This window comes from Mus caroli, chromosome 18 (genome assembly GCF_900094665.2).
Source record: "Mus caroli chromosome 18, CAROLI_EIJ_v1.1, whole genome shotgun sequence".
NCBI lineage: Eukaryota > Metazoa > Chordata > Mammalia > Rodentia > Muridae > Mus > Mus caroli.
In genome coordinates this window covers 29,652,354-29,672,386 of record NC_034587.1, presented here as the reverse complement: position 1 = coordinate 29,672,386, position 20,033 = coordinate 29,652,354, and positions in this window count along the sequence as shown.

Sequence of the window (20,033 nt, the reverse complement as noted above, 5' to 3'; positions counted from 1 at the left end):
CTCTTAGAAATGCTTTCATTGCGTCCCATAAGTTTGGGTATGTTGTGGCTTCATTTTCATTGAACTCTAAAAAGTCCTTAATTTCTTTCTTTATTCCTATGAATGCTTTTCAAAATCATCACAGCCAATGAACCAGAATCTTACCCTCACCCAATGTCTGTGCTACTCCACAAGCAGAGCCATTGTTCGTTGAAACAGTTGATGAATGAATTCATGGATAGACCATCTTAATACACACACCATTTCTTAAATGAATGTAACCCGTTCCCCGCGGGCTGAGAATGATGGCAATCACTCAAGTCATATAGCTTTGACCATCGCAGGAAATACATGTCCATGTCCAACTAATCACGCTACAGTTCATTCCTTGGTGCAGCAGAACTGTCAACTCTTAGCTAAGCTACTATGGAGGTAAAATCCTTTGGTGATGTGAGGGACATTTAAGTACAACCTTATTACAATGAACTGCAACGTCTAAAACTTGTTCTTATTTTGGGTTTGTACTCCAGTTAAGAGTCAAGATTTTTAAAGCTCTACTAAAAACAAAACAATCAAACAAACAAACAAAAAGACTTAAATAAAATGAAATTTACGCAGTTAAAAATAAAATAAAGTACCCACTCTACCTGTCCAAAAAATAAATAAAATAAAATACATATGAATGGAACATGGAAAATAAAAAGAAATGTTACCCTCGGACTAGGAGGAAGGGGGCAGGCTGTGATGTAATGTTAATAATAAATAAATAAATTATGGAAAAATGAAATACTAGTCTTGCTATTTCTACTGAACAGTCAATATTAACGAGTAATCAAAATATCAAAAATGGTTTTTCCTCTAGAATTGCCTGGGTTCTCACCCTGAGGTGGAGGACATTTAGTGCAAAAGAAACCAAAAGCGCCTGCACAGGCAGGAGATGGCTGTCAGTAAAGTGCTTGCCATTCAAGCATAAGAACTCATGTAAAGAGGTAGGCAAAGTGATGTGTGCCTGTAACCTCAGAGCTGGAAGGTGGAGGCAGGAGGATCCCTGAAAGTTGGTGGTGAGCCAATCTACCTGAATCAGTGAGCTTCAAGTTCAGTGAGAGACCCTGTCTCAAAAGATAAGGTGGCAAGCAACTGAGGACGACACCTGACATCATCCCCTGGCCCCACCACACACATGAACACATGCATACACACACACACACACATCCATACACATGTATACACACACACACACACACATCTATACACATGTATACACTCACACACACACACAAAAGTACACTACACATATGCCACTCTGTGTCCTTCTCTGCCCCGGGATAGCCAGGCCTGTTTTGTGCTGGGCTGGACTGGAGGGTGGGAAGGTTAGTCAGGTACAAGTGAATGTAGTGTAGGATCTTGGCCATCAGTGAGTGGGTGGGTAAAGAATACACCCAGGAACAGCTTCGGAGAAATGTTTCTGTTTATTGGTGGAGAGGGGGTATTTATGCCCCTGGGGAGGTGGTCTCTGGGGCAAGGTTTACAAGGCTGGGAACCACAGTAAGGTCAGACGAGGAGTGAAGCCAGAGAACTGTCGGGGTGATAAATTCTTACTAGGGTTGATGGTGGGACAGATGGCTTTAAGGTGCCAGGCTGAGGGGGAGGGCAAGGAGAAGAAGCCAACTCCTGCCATCCTCATCTCTGAGGTATCCAGGGTTGAAGCTCTCCTCAAGCCCTCCTCTGTAATCCTGGGCCATTATGGTCTCACACAAATACACACACATACAAGCACAAGCACCTCCCAAACACACAATGGTCCAGTTTTCCTTACAGCCTCTTTACAGTCACCGGAGCACACCAGGAGAGACGCTCAGAGACGGATGAAAGCCTGTGGGCTCCAGACTCCCGGCTTTCTGAACAGGACCCAGAGAGCCCACCTGGGGTTGAAGGGCAGAGTCTTGGGGCAGGGCTGGTCTGTCTAGGAGTAGGACAGATTTAGAGTCACGTGTAAGTAAGCAGTGGAACACTTGCTAAGAGAAGCAATACCAAGGAGAGGGGGCTGCTGCTATGGCTTGACTAAGTCTAAGTTCACCCTGAAAGGGTTCCCATGCTGGGAGCTTGGACAGCTGCGTGGTGCTGTGAAAATGGTAGCAACTCCAAGTAGTGGACTTCATGAGAGTGGTGAGGCCTCCAAGGATCTTCTTTGAGAATGGATCTGTCTCATAGGAATGCATTATGACTCATGTGAGTGGATCTCTGAGAGAGGAACGTAGCTCAGTTGGAAGAATGCTTGCTGTGAATGCAGACCAACGCGTTCATAGATGACAGCATCATGCCTCAAAGTTAAAAGGTCAAACACTCCAGCAGTGCAATGACATCATACGCTGCTCCATTCTGTCTGCAGGAAGCCATTGCTCTTCTTCTCTTTTACCTCATTGTGACGTAACAGACAGCCTCACCAGATGTGGTGGTCAGAAGCAACTACTAGAACACCGAGACAAAATGATTCTTTATAAAATATCCAGTTTGGGGTATTTTGTTAGAGTAACACAAATCAGACTAACATAGACAGCTCTGGGGGATATAGGACACCCACCTTGTTGGATAGCAATGTCCCACCTTACGAAACACAGGTATCTCATAAGACTTGGGAAGTAAAACACTTCTCTTTCACAGGAAGACGAAACTTACAAGATTCACCAGGCCCATCCCTCAAGGTTATGAGCACAGTAGTTACCTGATGGAGATGTGGAGACTCTGACCAGCTGAAGGCTGGGGGTGGTGGGAGGGCTGGGGTAGAGAGGGCAAAGTGGGTAAGGAGGGAGCGTACTGACACTTGATGACCTGTTGAGCTGCAGGCATGTCACCCAGAAAGTTCCTAAGCTGCCACCTTCCCGAGTGAGCACCCATTTGTGGGGTAGATCTTTCAGACACACAACTGCTTTTGAGTCACCTCTGTTCCTCTAAGTAACCCCTTCCTCACCCAGATTCCTGTAACTACCTCAATCAACTCATTGGCTCACCAAGTTGGACTTTGGTGCAGTTGTTGCTCTGGTCTACCCTCGTTTCCCTTCCTGGGGTGTCACATCTTCCCAGAAATAGTCACTTATAACATCGCCACCTCACAACAGAATAGCAAGAGTGTTCTGGAAGGCTGCATCAACAAGCACCTTGCTGTAGGTAATTTTAAAACATTGAAGAGCCCACTCCAAGGACCCAGTCCCTTCCAGTTTTGGAAAGCAATCCCTGTGGACCCAAGGCTCCAATAGCACTCAGCCCTTTCCAGGACCCCAACAACCTGTTTGTATCTACCCTGCAGAAGGATCCCGGAAGCTGTCAGCCAGAGTAACCTCAGGCCAGAGTTCAAGGTCAAGTGCTGAATCATGATTACTTTAAGCAGAAACCAGGAAGAAGCTGTGGATGCCTGTGGATTTAGGTCCCTTGTAGCTGGGCTGCCTTTCTGCTCTTAGAAACCCTTCATCTTGTATCAAGCAAGTCCCTGAGGCAGAACTTTAAAATGTTTGTTAAACATGACCAGGGGGCTGGCTCAGTTTGTAAAGTACCACTGTACAAGTGTGAGGGTCTGAGTTCACATCTCCAGAACCTGTGTGAAAAGCCACATATGGTAGCAAGTACCTGTATCCTAGTGGTGGGGTGAGGGTGGAGACAGGTGAATCCCTCCAGCGTTCTGGCCAACTAGTTCATAAGCTCCAAGTTCTGGGAGAGACCTTAACTCAAAGAGTAAACCAGGGAGCAATAGAGGAAGACAGCCATTGTTGACCTCTGGCCTACACCACACACATGCACATGCACGTGCACAGGCACACACACACAGACACACCCACTTATATGTATATATACTAACCACTGCCTCAAACCAATCAATCCCCAGGCAGCAGCCCCTAGCTCTCGCCACTAACTTCCTTGTGACAAGTGCCTGTATACAGATTCTGCCACCTGTACTGGCACTGCAGAGATGCCAGCCATTCAGCCAGTAGGTACCCAACCCATGGGACCTCAGGTGTCTTGTTAGGGAAAGATGGAATGGGCACACTACTACAGGCCATCAGGGATTTCCATCCATGGGTTCTCAACACACAGTAGAGACAACCCAGATATATCCATGGCCTTTATAAGGTCCAGGAAATTAACATGACCTCCACAATGATATGTAAATGCTGTCTCTCTTGTTCTATGGGCATTTGCACTAACAGTAACTGGTAAAACTTCCAGGCCTTAGATACTCGACGTTTGGTGAGAACAGGAGGTGGACGGGTCGCTCAGGACAGCACCCATAGCAGCAGTTCCGTGGGCACCCTTGGCCAAGAGTGCTGACAGAGAGGTTTCTCCTCTCCTCCTAAATGAGCCCCTGTCCTGGATGTTACACACGAGGGTAGGACTGGAACTCCAGCGCAGACGTTGAACCCTTCTTGTGAGCAGAGTTGGAATTCAGTCTCCACATTCTCATGGTAAGAGTGGATCATATTTATTGCCCAGATTCAGCCCAGTTCCTAAAGGATTTTAGGGCTACCTTTCCATTGTAGGGGACTGAGAGGGGTGTAATGACACAGCAGCAGTAAAGGCCATTAACAGAAAACCAGTTCCTTTTGTTCAAGAAGGTGAAATCTCTGGCCCAGAGACCTAACATTCCAGTTGGGGTAGTGAGTCACCTAGCCAGAGGACCACCCCTCAGGAAGGTGGAACCATCTCCAGGAAGCCTCAGCTCAAGCCAAGCTAAAGAGGGAGGCAGAGGATTTATCTTCTTTAATGAAATAGAGTACTTTTCCTTCCCTGGATTCCTACCCTTAACCTTAACCTTAACCCTTAACCTTAGCTCACGGGGCTGTAGCCATGTCCAGCATAGGTCTTGCTTTTCTAAATTACTCAAGGAAAAAAAAAAAAATATATATATATATATATATATATCTTGTTCTTCTCTTCTCTTCCTGTTCTAAGCTTTTCTTTTAAACTCAAATGAGCGAGTCCTTGAGCTTCCACTAAGTTCTTTTACCATTGACACCGTGAATCCAAAGAGGGGACTCAGGTATCCCCAATATGGTCTGGCAACCATGACAGGACTCCCCCACATTTCTGGTAACACTTTGATCATAATGCCTCAATATGGCAGCTGTCTTAACCTAAAGCGGTGGCTTTGTCAGATTGCAAATGACCTGGACAAAATGTTTTCAACAAAAGTTATTTTTCTTGCTAAGGAGCTAGCTCGGTTGGCAAGTATGAAGACCTGAATTCGATCCTCAAAATTCACATTAAAAAAAAATTCAGGAAATGGCCGAGCAAACTCTCAGCACCAAGGAGGGAGAGACAAGCAGGTCCTTCCAGGGCTCACTTGTGCAGCTAGCCTAGGCTACTTAATGAGCTCCAGGCTAGCAAGAGACTGTCTTCACCCTGACAAAAACTGAGGATGGCTCCTGAAAAACAGTACCTAAGGTTATCTTCTGGCCTCCACATACCTGTGCACACACATGCACATGGTACGCACATGGACTCACCCACACAAACATCTGCACACACCTCCCCCCGGGCCTTGTGCAATTAAAGCAGCATTGCACACAATGGGCAGTGTGGAGTGGCTGCATGCACCTCCACCACCCCCCCACCCCCACTGGAGGGACTGTTTACAGTGAGCAAGCTCAACTCAAGTGCTACATCCAAGCAGGTACAGCCCACAATTTCCTCCAGCTCTTACATTCTTCCCAACCCTCACCAGCAAGGGTCCCTGAGCCTTGGAGGGGCAACATAAATAGCTGTTTCCCTTAAATTCCAGCAAAGTACTGAACCCTCGCAGCCTCTCCTCACTGCTCCTTGGAGACACAGCTGTTGCTAAGTCTTGGGGGTATTTTTCTTATTACAAACACAAGAGGAAATGAATGAAAAAACAGGAAACAGAAGCACACCGAAGAGGATACAGGCTTCAGCACTGACTGCGATGGGAGCTTGTGACTCACACCTTCAGCCAGCCCCACTGAGTCAGCACACCCAGGGTCTGAACAGAGCCCCTTGGAAGTGCTTCAGGGTGATACAACCAGACAGTTCTATTTGGGGAAATCCCCCAGCTAGGTGTGCTCACCTTAGTTACATGTCCCACTACTCTCTGTTGTCAGTACCCATCACCACCCCCACAAGCCCTAGAGGAACAAAGCCCTATAGCCATACATACACACATGCATACACACATGTGCACACACACAGAATAGCACATGTACACACACATACACGCATCACCCATATACACATAGACACACACATATATACACACATGCATACACATACATAATACATACACATATACATACACACACATGCACACACAACACACATACACATAACACACACAATACACACACACAATACACACACATTTAATACACATATACTCACACAATACACACATAGAAACATACACACATACACACATGCATACACACACACACACACTGGCTTCAGTTGTTTGTCTTGTTCCCCATATCAGGGACAGCACATTTTCTCCCTCTCCAAATCATCTTGCTTTGTCTATCTTGCCAACTTTGGCAAATTTAGTTCAAATTCCTTATTAGGGGAGACATAAGCAAGAACTATGTATGAACTGACAACATGGGTACCCCACGTTTAGGGAAAGGTTTTATTGTAGCTATGAGACAGCAAACACAGCCAGAGGCATCTAAACATGGCCAATGGACTTTCTGTGAGGAAGGGGAAAATAGAGGCAGACAGAGAATAGAGAGCGTGGTGAGAAGGCAGAATCAGAGGCCAGGAATAGTAAGAACATCCGGGTTTATAAGAGTGAGTAGCTAGGGTGAGGGAAGGGCTGGGAGATTAGCTTGGGGACTTTAAAATGCATAGCAAGTCTTTATAAGGAGGGACTGAGGGAGCCGGGAAGGTAGCATTGACCTTGATATGCTGATAGACACCGCTGGTATGTTAGACGGAAGAGCCACTTGTCCCTTTTGCCAGAGATAAGGGAAATGAGTCCTTTCAATGGAAATTGGCCTGAAGAACACTGGCTTTTATCTAACTGCCAGAAATCCTCCTGTAGTTCAGGTTGAGCTCAGCTCTGGACATTTGGACTGCCATTTGGAGTTTGGGGAAATGCAGTTTCCTTTGGACCTGAAAGTCTGATCTTCCTCCTAAGGCCCAAATGACAAACCCAAGAACTGTTCCACCAAAGCTGATGGTGGGAAAGCAATGAGCTAATTGTCCTTACTTCCCCCATCCATCTGTCTCCCTGTGGAACTCTGACGATGGGTACAGACACACAGGCAGAAAACAGCAGTGTACATTTTGAGACCCTCTATATAGACTTCAGGTCCAATTCTCTTTGATTCTTCTGCTTTGTTAGAGAGACCACTCTGGAATTTGAAAGAAAATAAAGAAGGACTCAAAATGTGCCTTGGCCCATTTTCTGCTACTATAACAGAATATCTAAGGGGATAATGTATAGGAAAAGAGACTTACTTTGGTCTCCGTTTCAGTAGGCTGGAAAAAACAGAGGCATGCTAACCAGGGCCGTGTGCTGCTTCACCTCGCAGTGGGAAGAAGCACAGGTGCCACAGCCCTGGAGGAGAGAATGAGCTCAGGGGAGCCCTTGCTTTACTGGAACCAACCACTCGCAGGAGGACGACGTCACAATGCATCATAACACATTAGCGATGGAGCTCAAGACCCAATAACGCATCCATGCCACTTTAACGAAAGAAATAAATGTACTCCCCCTTGGAGGCATTTTACCAAGAATGAGCCTAGATTTAAATTCTCTGTTTCATGTGTCTTCCCTGCGTCCTCTATCCTCTGTCTGTCTGCTTGTCTGCTATATAAGTCTGAATCTGTGCCTGCCTGTAGGCTATCTGGTGAATCTGTCCCTGTATCTGTGTGTCTGTCCCTACATATGCCTGTCTGTTTTAAGAGCTGTGTATGTGTTTCTGTCTTGTGTGTGACTGCTGAGTGAATGGCTGTGTGTCTGTCCTTAACAAAGGGTTTCTCTCTGTGTTTACTGAACATCACAGAAGGCATCACTTGGGGAAGGAATGAGACACTTTGCAGCAATCTTAAACAGAGTTTTACAAGGAATTAAGTCAGTGGCTCCAATGAGTCCCAACTGACCCAGACAACAAACACTGTTTATCAACAGATATCCATAACCAGCTGCTTTCAGCCTTTATAGTAGATTTTAGAAAGCTGCATTCAGCTGCTGCGTTCAGGTTCTGCATTTCAGCATGACACTCATGCACTGGCTGGATCAGGGGCATGGAAGAGTACATCATTAGGATTACAGCTCTGCATTATTTTAGGTTGTAGAAGTCAATTATGTTAGGTCCAAAGGAAGCTACAATTCCCCAAAGTCCAAAAGGCAGTTCCAATATCCAGAAATGAGCTCAACCTGGACTATAAGGAGGATTTCTGGTGGACAGATAAAACCTTGGGATAAACTGAGGTCATGGCCTCAGAGCAAATCCAAGGCCAGTAAGGTTGATTGTGACACTGCTACCTTAAAGGCAGGTTAAACAGTGTGAGTACACAGGGAATAGCTGACTTAAGTTTTAAGTGACCTGAGGGTGGCTTAGTAACTCTGTTAGTGAGGTCTAGCAAAAGTTCCAGTCTCTTAGAATGTAAGAGATATTTTCAGAATATTGGACTGCCACACCACAAGAAAGGAATTAAACCATTGGATTGCGTCCTGCCGCACCACACTAGCACACTCTGGATCAAACTCCAGCATGAGCAAGTGTTTGCTGCTCAGGCATAAAGACCTAAGTTCAAATCCCCAGTACCCATGTAAAATGTTAGGCATGACTATGCCCACACCTGCTACCCCAGGGCTGTGGCAGGCAGAGGCAGAAAGATCTTATGAGGCTTGTGGACTGTCAGCCTGGCTCCAGTTCAGTGAAAGACCTAATCTCAAGGTCACAGGACAGGATACTGATGTCTTTCTCTGAAATCCATATATGTGGGCTTGTACAATTTCATATTCTGTACACACACACACACATACACTCTCACATGTTCATGCATTCTCTCTCTCTCTCTCTCTCTCTCTCTCTCTCTCTCTCTCTCTCACACACACACACACACACACACACACACACAAATTCCACATAAGTTCAGGGGGAGAGGAACCAGATTCAAACCATAATGGATTAAAAGAGTAGCCTGGGAAGCTGGCACATAAGGAAGCTGTGAATCCCAAGAGAAGTGGTTCACACTGACTGTCACACTGCTAGAAAACCTCATTTATCAGGTTGTCTGGAAGCCGTGGTGGACAGTCATTTGCACATTCTCTAGCTTTTTCTCTGTGAACAGCTCCTCTGGAAGGGTAGTCACACGCTCATAGGAGGTGGGGCAGCGTTGGAAGCCTGCTCCCCTTAGTAGACAGCAGAGAACACACACACAAGCAGCTAAGAATGCAGAAATCCAAAGGATGAAAGCACTCATCCAAAGGGGTTTGTGTTTTAAATGTTTTTGTTTTAATGATTTGAATGCAATATGTAAACTTTATTCAATAAAAGTAACAAACGGGGCCTAGGAAATGGCTTTATCAGTGGTGCTTGCTATGTAAACATGAGAATTTCATGCTGGGAAGTGGTTCTAATGCCTTGTCTTATTTGGCTCCCAAATGACATGGTTCCAGACCTGAGGGTTCCTGTCTCCAGCTGCCTTCAATTGGTAATGAAGAATTGCCATGCAGCCAATGGTTGGGCAGGGAGACAAGGTGGGACTTTTAGAATGCACAGTCAAGGGACCAAGAGAAGGGGAAGAAGAGAAAAACCGCCATAACTCAGAGGCAGAGGGATGAGATTTAAGAGTTGCAAGAGAGAAACCATCCAGCAATGTAGACAGAAGGGGAATGTGGCCCTATTGATCCATTCCCAATATTGGATCCCCAGAAGGTAACAGGACAGAAAAGATCAAATGTAGACTTAGAAGGTGCTAAGCCAGGAATAGCAGAAGGGAGTGTTTGCTAGCTAAGGGAGGTTTAGAAGTGCCCAGTCATTGAGCTAGTCACACACAATGTGTGTGTGTGTGTGTCTGTGTGTCTGTGTGTGTGTGTGTCTGTGTCTGTGTGTGTCTTTCATTTGCTAATCCCGTGAGCTCTTGAGCAGGTGTAGCGAGCACACAGCCTGCTGGGAGTCAAAGCGGTTTTACTAATTAACCACTATAATTCTAGTTCAATTCTCCAGAGCATATAAAAAGCCAGGCATCATGCTCACATTTGTAATCTCAGTGATGGGGAGGTAGAAACTGGTGGACTCTGGATTGTGCTAGCCAGCCAGCCTGGACTATTCAGCAAGCCCCAAGACAGTGACAGCAATACCTAAGGTTAACCTTTGGTCAACACACACACACACACACACACCTGCACATACCACACAGTACACGTATTTCATCTCTGTCGGTCTTTTAGAGGAGATCATTTAGAAAGGATATACAGCTCTGACTCTCATAATCAGCCTGTCCTAGTGTATTGGCTGGTTTCGTGTGTCATCTTGACACAAGCTGGAGTTATCACAGAGAAAGGAGCCTCCCTTGAGGAAATGCCTCCATGAGATCCAGCTGTAAGGCATTTTATCAATTAGTGATCAAGAGTGGGAAGGCCCAGCCCATCGTGGGTGGTGCCATCCCTAGGCTGGTAGTCTTTGGTTCTCTAAGAAAGTAAGCTGAGCAAGCCAGCGGAAGCAAGCCAGTAAGTAACATCCCTCCATGCATCAGCTCCTGCTTCCTGACCTGCTTGAGTTCCTGTCCTGACTTCCTTGGTGATGAACAGCAATGTGGAAATGTAAGCTGAATAAACCCTTTCCTCCCCAATTTGCTTCTTGGTCATGATGTTTGTGCAAGAATAGAAACCCTGACTAAGCCAGGCGTGGTGGCACACTCCTTTAATCCCAGCACTCAGGAGGCAGAGGCAGGTGGATTTCTGAGTTCGAGGCCAGCCTGGTCTACAAAGTGAGTTCCAGGACAGCCAAGGCTATACAGAGAAACCCTGTCTCGAAAAANCAAAAAAAAAAAAAAAAAAAGAGGAAACCCTGATTAAGACACCTAGGCTATTGGACACAGTATCTTCCTTATCCCTCTTTGGATATCTTATGGGTTTGTGGGTACTTGTTTGCAAAGTTCTCTGGGTGGGGTGTGAAGGTGCACACAGAGGGAAAGAAATGCAGAGAAAGAGAGGGGAACTCAAACTATCTGGACTATATAGGGAAGGGCCTCTGGGGGAAGAGAAGGCCAACCCTGGGCTGGAAAACTCAGCGTAGAGTGTCAGGTATGCCTAACACACTTTGAAACATGTAGGGACTGGGAGATGCAGGGAGAACCTGGAGGCCAGGTCCTCTGGGTAGCCCAGTGCACCTGTAAGTACGGCACCTGGAGCAGAGCTGCTTGCTTCTCATACTATGAGGACACAGCTGAGCAGCTACCATGCCCACACCATGTGCAACAGCTATGTTCCTGCATCTGGTAGAAGCAGGGCCTGAAGAGAGGACAGCTACTCCATCTCATGCTATAGGTGTTAGCATTTCTTCTAGGCTCTGCCCAACAGTTACCTAGCAACAGCTAGGTAGGAGCCTGGCTTGCTATATAAAAAGACTGGCCTCTCACTTTCTCTCTCTGACCCCTTTTTCTTTCTCTGGCCCCCTCTCTTTCCCCTTTCCTTTCCCTCCCCCCTCCCTCCCTCCCTATCTCTTTCCCTCTCTGTCCTCTCTCCCTTCCCCTCTCTGTCTCTCCATGTGTTCCTGGCCAGCCTCTTCTCTTCTTTCTCTCTCTTCCCTCTCTCTCCCTGTCATTCTCTGCCCCCTCTCTTTCTCTGCCTCTACTTCCTTCTCAACCCCCCTTCCCATGTCCCAAAATAAACTTCATTTTATACTACACCAGTCATATGACTGACACCTCAAGGGTGTGGAGGTGCCTCAGCATGGGCCCACTAAGAAACCCCTCCTGCAGCATCATACTGTGTTTTACACAACATATAGTAGGTAATGTGCATGCAAACTAAAGCTCTGTGTAGTATAGAGTGTGTGTGTCTGTGTGTCTCTGTGTGTGTCTCTGTGTGTCTGTGTGTATGTATGTTGTAGGTCCATGTGCCTGTGCATACAGAAGTCAGAAGTCTGTGTCACATGTCTCCCTCTATCACTTTCCACCTCCTACCAAGTGTGTCACGGGGATCACACTCTGGTCTTCATGCTTGGTAGAAAGCACCCTTATCCACTGAGCATCTCACTATCCCTCCACCTTATATTTCATATAGAGTTTCTGACTTGGAGTTCACCTATTTGTCAAGACTAGTGGCCAGTAAATCTCAGAGATCCTCCAGCTCCAGGGTTTCAGGCATGTGCACATGCACACACATGCACACACACACACTCAAACATTTAGTACAATCTAAGTTGTATTTATTTGTGAGTGGGTGCATGCATGCACATTCGTGTAGATTGCCAAAGAACAGTTGGCACCTGTATTAGTACTTACTTTTCTCATCACCATGACAAAAGAGCTGATAAGGACAACTTAAAGGAGGAAGGATTTATTTTGGCTCACAGTTCAGTGACTCACAATTTGATGGCTCACAGTTTAATGGCTCACAGTTTAATGGTCCAGAACATACAGTCCATCCCAGTAGGGGAGGCATGTTGGCAGGACCTTGAGGCAGCTGACCTCTCTGAATCTGCAGTCAGAGAGGAGAGAGAAATAAATACTTGTGCTCACTTTGCTGTGTTCTTGCTGTCAGGGACCCCAGATCATCCCTGGTACTGCTTGTGTTCAGGGTCAGACCTCTGTTTTTAGTTGACTTAGGAAATGACTCATTCAGTGAATGCTTGCATTGCAGGCACAAGGACCCAACTTGGATCCCCATATTGAAAGTAAAAAGAGACATGATGGTGTACATTTGTAATCCCAGCACTGAGAAGTAGAAAGAAGTGTGTGCCCGACCCCCGACCCCCAGCCTTGAACAGGCTGAGCTTGTTTGCCACAGTAGCTAGCTCACCTAGGGTGGAGTCTTCCAAACTAGGTAAAGTCTATTTTCCTACCACATCTGCTGCTTCCTCCAAGATGCCACTACCTGCTGAAATGCTGAACCTGTTTTCCTGACATAGCAATGAGATCCTGGCAAAGTGGGGGATGGGCCCCCCCATCAGCTCAGACTCATAAGTAAACACTGGGCCTTGATCAGAGAACTTTGTCTTGGCTCAGCTCATTATTTCTCTTGCCACCTTTCCCATCCAACCCCAGCCTTCCTTTCAGGAACCCAGTAACCTGTGGCTGCTGGTGGCTACACAAGTGGATACCCAGGGTTTACTAACCACACAGCCTAGACTTCTTGAAGAGTTCAGGGCCATGAAAAACCCTCTTAAAAAATAAAATTGGTCTTCCAGTCTGCACCAGTTTACCTTGGGTGTAAACTCCACAGCCAGTCCCACAACACCCAGAGGAAGCTCCACTCCCAGATGCTCTAACACACCCAAGGTCATAGGATCAGAGGTGAGGAGAACACATCTGTTCACACTGGGAGTAGCTGGGACCACAATATCTTTCCACAAATCCAGCTCTACAAAGGATAACAGATGAAAAACACTAACACAAGGAGGGAAACTACACCCTAGAAAAAGCAATAAAGTTATCTTTCAACAAACCCAAAAGAAGATAGTCACACAAACATAATTCCACCTCTAACAACAAAAATAACAGGAAGTAATAATCACTTTTCCTTAATATCTCTTAACATCAATGTACTCAGTTCGCCAATAAAAAGGCATAGACTAACAGAATGGATACCTAAACAGGACCCAGCATTTTGCTTCATACAGGAAACACACCTCACTGACAAAGACAGACACTACCTCAGAGTAAAAAGTTGGAAAACAAAAGCAAATGGTCCCAAGAAACAAGTTGGAGTAGCCATTCTAATATCGAATAAAACCGACTTTCAAACAAAAGTTATCAAAAAGGATAAGAAAGGACACTTCATACTGGTCAAAGGAAAAATCTACCAAGATAAACTCTCAATTCTGAACATCTATGCTCCAAATGCAAGGGCAATCATATTCATAAAAGAAACTTTACTAAAGCTCAAAGCCACATCACACCCCACACAATAATAGTGCGAGACTCCAACACCCCACTCTCAGCAATGGACACATCATGGAAACAGCAACTAAACAGAGACACAGTGAAACTAACAGAAGTTATGAACTGAAGGGATCTAACAGATATTTATAGAACATTTCATCCTGAAGCAAAAGAATATACCTTCTTCTCAGCACCTCTTGGTACCTTCTCCAAAACTGACCATATAATTGGTACAAAACAGTCCTCAACAGATACAAGAAGACTGAAACAATCCCATGCATCCTATCAGATCACTACAGACTAAGGCTGGTCTTAAGTTCCAACAAAAAACAACATAAAACACACATACATATGGAAGCTGAATAATGCTCTACTCAATGATAACTTGGTCAAGGAAAAAATACAGAAAGAAATTAAAGACTCTTTCGAATTTAATGAAAATGAAGACACATCATACCAAAACTTTGGGGACACAATGAAAGCAGTGCTAAAAGGAAAACTCATAGCTCTAAGTGCCTCCAGAAAGAAACTGGAGAGAGCTTAGACTAGCAGCTTGACAGCACACCTGATAGCTCTAGAACAACAAGAAGCAAATGCACTCAAGAGGAGTAGACCTCAGGAAACAATCAAGCTGGTGGGGGGCAGGGGGCAAAATTAACCAAATAGAAACAAAAGGAACTGTACAAAGAATCAACAAAACCAGGAGCTGGTTCTTTGAAAACTCAACAGGATAGTTAAACCCTTAGCCAGGTTAACCACAGGGCACAGAGACAGTATCCAAATTAATAAAATCAGAAATGAAAAGGGAGACATAACAACAGAAACCATGGAAATTCAAAAAATCATTAGATCCTACTACAAAAGCTTATACTCAACAAAATTGGAAAATCTAGATGAAATGGACAATTTTCTAGACACATACCAGGTGCCAAAGTTAAAACAGGATCAGATAATCCATCTAAACAGTCCCATAACCCCTAAAGAGATAGAAGCAGTCATCAATAATCTCCCAACCAAAAAAAAGCCCAGGACCCGATGGGTTTAGTGCAGAGTTCTATCAGACCTTCAAAGAAGACCTAATTCCAACTCTCCTCAAACTATTCCACAAAATAGAAACAAAAGGTATTCTACCCAATTCATTCTATGAAGCTACAATTACTCTGATACCTAAANCACAGAAAGACCCAACAAAGAAAGAGAACTTCAGACCAATTTCCCTTATGAATATCAATGCAAAAATATTCAATAAAATTCTTGCCTACCAAATCCAAGAACACATCAAAACAATCATTCACCGTGATCAAGTAGGCTTCATCCCAGGGATGCAGGGATGGTTCAATATATGGAAATTCATCAACATAATCCACTACATAAACTCAAAGAAAAAAAGCCACATGATCATTTCATTAGATGCTGAAAAATCATTTGACAAAATTCAGCATCCCTTCATGTTAAAAGTCTTGGAAAGATCAGGAAATCAAGGCCCATACCTAAACATAGCAAAAGCAATATATAGCAAACCAGTAGCCAACATCAAACTAGTTGGAGAGAAACTTGAAGCAATCCCACTAAAATCAGGGGCCAGACAAGGCTGCCCACTCTCTCCCTATCTATTCAATATAGTACTTGAAGTTCTAGCTAGAGCAATTAGACAACAAAAGGAGGTCAAAGGGATAAAAATTGGAAAAGAAGAAGTCAAAATATCACTATTTGCAGATGATATGATTGTATACTTAAGTGACCCCAAAAATTCCACCAGAAAACTCCTAAAGCTGATAAACAACTTCAGCAAAGTGGCTAGATAAAAAATTAACTCAGCCAGGTGTGGTGGCGCACCCCTTTAATCCTAGCACTCAGGAGGCAGAGGCAGGCAGATTTCTGAGTTTGAGGCCAGCCTGGTCTACAAAGTGAGTTCCAGGACAGGCAGGGCTGCACAGAGAGACCCTGTCTCGAAAAACCAAAACCAAAACCAAAAACAAAACCAAAAACAAAACAAAACTCAAACAAATCAGTAGCTTTCCTATACTCAAAGGAAAAACAGGCTAAGAAAGAAATTATGAAAATGACACCCTTCACAATATGACAAATAATATTACATACCTCGGTGTGACTCTAAATGAGCAAGTGAAAGATCTGTATGACAAGAACTTCAAGTTGCTGAAGAAAGAAATTGAAGATCTCAGAAGATGGAAAGATCTCCATGCTCGTGGATTGGCAGGATTAATATAGTAAAAATGGCCATCTTGCAGAAAGCAATGTACAGATTCAATGCTATCCCTATCAAAACTCCAAATCAATTCTTCATAGAGTAAGAAAAAGCAATTTGCAAATGCATTTGGAATAACAAAAAACCCAGGACATGAAAAACTATTCTCAACAATAAAAGAGCTTATTGGGGAATCACCATCCCTGACCTCAAGCTGTACTACAGAGCAATTGTGATTAAAAACTGCATGGTATTGGTACAGTGACAGACAGGTAGATCAATGGAATAGAATTGAAGACCCAGAAAGGATCCCACATACTTGATATTTGACAAAGGAGCTAAAACCATCCAGTGGAAAAAAGACAGCATATTTAACAAATGGTGCTGGTTCAACTTGTGGTCAGCAGTAGAAAAATGCAAATCAACCCTTTCTTATCTCATTGTACAAAGCTCAAGTCCATTGGATCAAGGACCACATAAAACCAGATACACTGAAACTTATAGAGGAGAAAGTGGGGAAGAGCCGTCAACACATAGGCACAGGGGAAATTTTCCTGAACAGAACACCAATGGCTTATGCTCTAAGATCAAGAATTGACAAATGGGACCTCATAAAATTGCAAAGCTTCTGTAAGGCAAAGGACATTGTCAATAGGCTAAAACAGCAACCAACAGATTGGGGAAAGATCTTTACCAGTCCTACGTCCAATAGAGGACTAATATCCAATCTATACAAAGAACTTAAGAAGTTAGACTCCTGAGAAACAAATAACCCTATGAAAAAAATGGGGTGTAGAGCTAAACAAAGAATTTTCAGCTGAGGAATTTGTTGAATGGCCAAGAAGCACCTAAAGAAATGTTCAATATCCATAGTTGTCACGGAAGTGCAAATCAAAACAATCCTGATATTCTACCTCACACCCACCAGAATGGCTAAGATCAAAAACTAAGGTCAAGCAGATGCTGGCGAGGATGTGGAGAAAGAGGAACACTCCTCCATTGCTGATGGGATTGCAAGGTGGTACAACCACTCTGGAAATCAGTTTGGCTGTTCCTCAAAATATTGGACATAGTACTACCTGAGGACCCAGCTATACCACTCCTGGGCAAATACCCAGAAGATGCTCCAACATGTAACAAGGACACATACTCCACTATGTTCATAGCAACCTTATTTATAATATCCAGAAGATGGAAAGAACCCAGATGTCTTTCAACAGAGGAATGGATACAGAAAATGTGGTACAGTTACACAATGGGGTACTACTCAGCTATTAAAAATGAATTCATGAAATTCTTAGGCAAATAAATAGAACTAGAAAATATCATCCTGAGTGAGATAAGCCAATTACAAAAGAACACACATGGTATGCACTCAATGATAAGTGGATATTAGCCCAAAAGATCCAAATACCCAAGGTACAATTCACAGACCACATGAAACTCAAGAAGAATAAAGACCAAAGTGTGGGTGCTTCAGTCCTTCTTAGAAAGGGAACAAAATACTCACAGGAGCAAATATGGAGATAAAGTGTAGAGCAGAGATTGAAGGAAAAGCCATCCAGAGACTGCCCCACCTGGTGATTCATCCCCTATACAGTTACCAAATCTAGACACTATTGTGGATGTCAAGAAGTGCATGCTGAAATGAGCCTGATATGGCTGTCTCCTGAGAGGTCCTGCCAGAGCCTTACAAATACAGAGGCAGGTGCTTGCAGCCAACCATCAGACTGAGCATGGAATCCCCAACAGAAGAGTTAGAGAAAGGACTGGAGTTGAAGGGGTTTGCAACTCCATAGGAAGAACAACAATATCAACCAACCAGAACCCCCCCCCCAGAACTCCCAGGGACTAAGCCATCAACCAAGAAGTACACATGACTCCAACTGCATATGTAGCAGAGGATGGCCTTGTCATGCATCAATGGGAGGAAAGGTCCTTGGTCCTATGAAGGCGCAATAGATACCCCAGTGTAGGGAAATCCAGGGCAGGGAGGTGGGAGTGGGTGGGTGGGTGGAGGAACACCCTCATAGAAGCAGGCAAAGGGAGAATGGGATAGGGGGTTTCCAGGATGGGGAGAACTGGGAAAGGGTATAACATTTGAAATGTAAATAAAGAAAATATCCACTAAAAAAATAAAATAAAGTTGGTACAGGGTCTGAGGATTGTCACCCAAGGCCATTCCATGTGCATGTGCTTGTGTGTGCACATGTACCCTCACACACATGAAAACAGGCACAAATACACAAATAGGAAAAAAAAACCTTTCAGAGCATCTTCATAAATGCATCTGTGGTGTGCCACCATGGTGATCCTAAATCTAGACAAGTTCTCACTGAAGAGTAATCATCACTCGACATCTGAAAGGCTGAGGGATAAATTGCACATCTGCCTGGACCTCCAGAGCGCTGGGGTCCCAGAAGGCTTCCCATGCTCGGTGGTGTAGTATCTTTATCAAAGACCAATGCCCACAAGCCAGAGAGATGGGATAGAGTTATAAGAATATTAAAAAGACATATAAAGAAGGGGGAAAGACCCCCGTTCAGCTTGGGGTAGCATGGGCATTAATTCAAACGTATTAAAAATGCTAACTTTACAACCTAGGCAAGCTAGGGCACAGCAAGGAAATGGAACTCATTTACCAGTGCAGACTAAGAGAGGCGATTGTGTGCCTGGTGGCTCCTTCACTGCCTGTAGCTGACTCATCATCACCCCTGAATCTTCTCCTGCAATTATTATAGCACAAGAGGATTAAACCTTGGGATGGATTTATTCATACTAAAAGGGCCATAACTGCTTACCTTACTCTTGCTCAATCAGGAAATCAAGGGAGGACCCGATGCCAATAATTACACGGATTTGATCCTTACTGTAGTATATTGCCCTTAACCAACAATCACTTTTTTTTTTTTTTTTTTTTGGTTTTTCAAGACAGGGTTTCTCTGTGTAGCCCTGGCTGTCCTGGAACTCACTTTGTAGACCAGGCTGGCCTCGAACTCAGAAATCCACCTGCCTCTGCCTCCTAAGTGCTGGGATCACCCGGCTCAACAATCACTTTTTAAAGAGCATTACAGAACCTTATGGATTTTTCAAATTTCTTTGCATTTCAAATTCCATTTACTATAGAAGGATAGAAAATCACTTTCCAGCTGGTAAGCTAGGGGATTTTTCTCATATGAACTGAATTTATGATTTCAGAAATTGTCTATTCTCCCATTCCACAAGTGGATACTTACTGTACTGATGGTTCATCTAATGGTAAAGGAGGGAATTCATGATCCAGATATTCATAATCTATTAATACTTCTTTTCCCCCAGCCCAACAAGTAGAACTGGCTATTTTGATTCATCTATTATGGTTAATTCATAAACCCTTAAATATCATTTCCAATTCTGCTTATGTTTTAGGATTATTTCTAAAACAGACTTATACTTGTGCACACTCTAACATCCCTAGTTTTATCACAGGAGAAGATAAGCAAGCTGATGTATCAACCTACCCTATAATTATCTCTTATGGAGATAAGAAAATTGAAAAGGGGTACGCATCTGTCACTGCAGATGGGTCCACTGAAACATTATCCCTTCTCAGCTCCTCTGGCTCCAGGCCACCAAGGACAGTAGCAGAAGGTGAGGAAATGGTGGGAGTCTTCAGAAAGATGGTAAACCTCCAGCTGAAGGCTAGAGGGAGGTGTTGACCATAACAACAGAAGTCAAGTCCACCCACCTGGGGCCAGATTAAGGCCCTCTGCAGCAAAGGTGAAGATATTCTACAAAACACTCTAAGCCC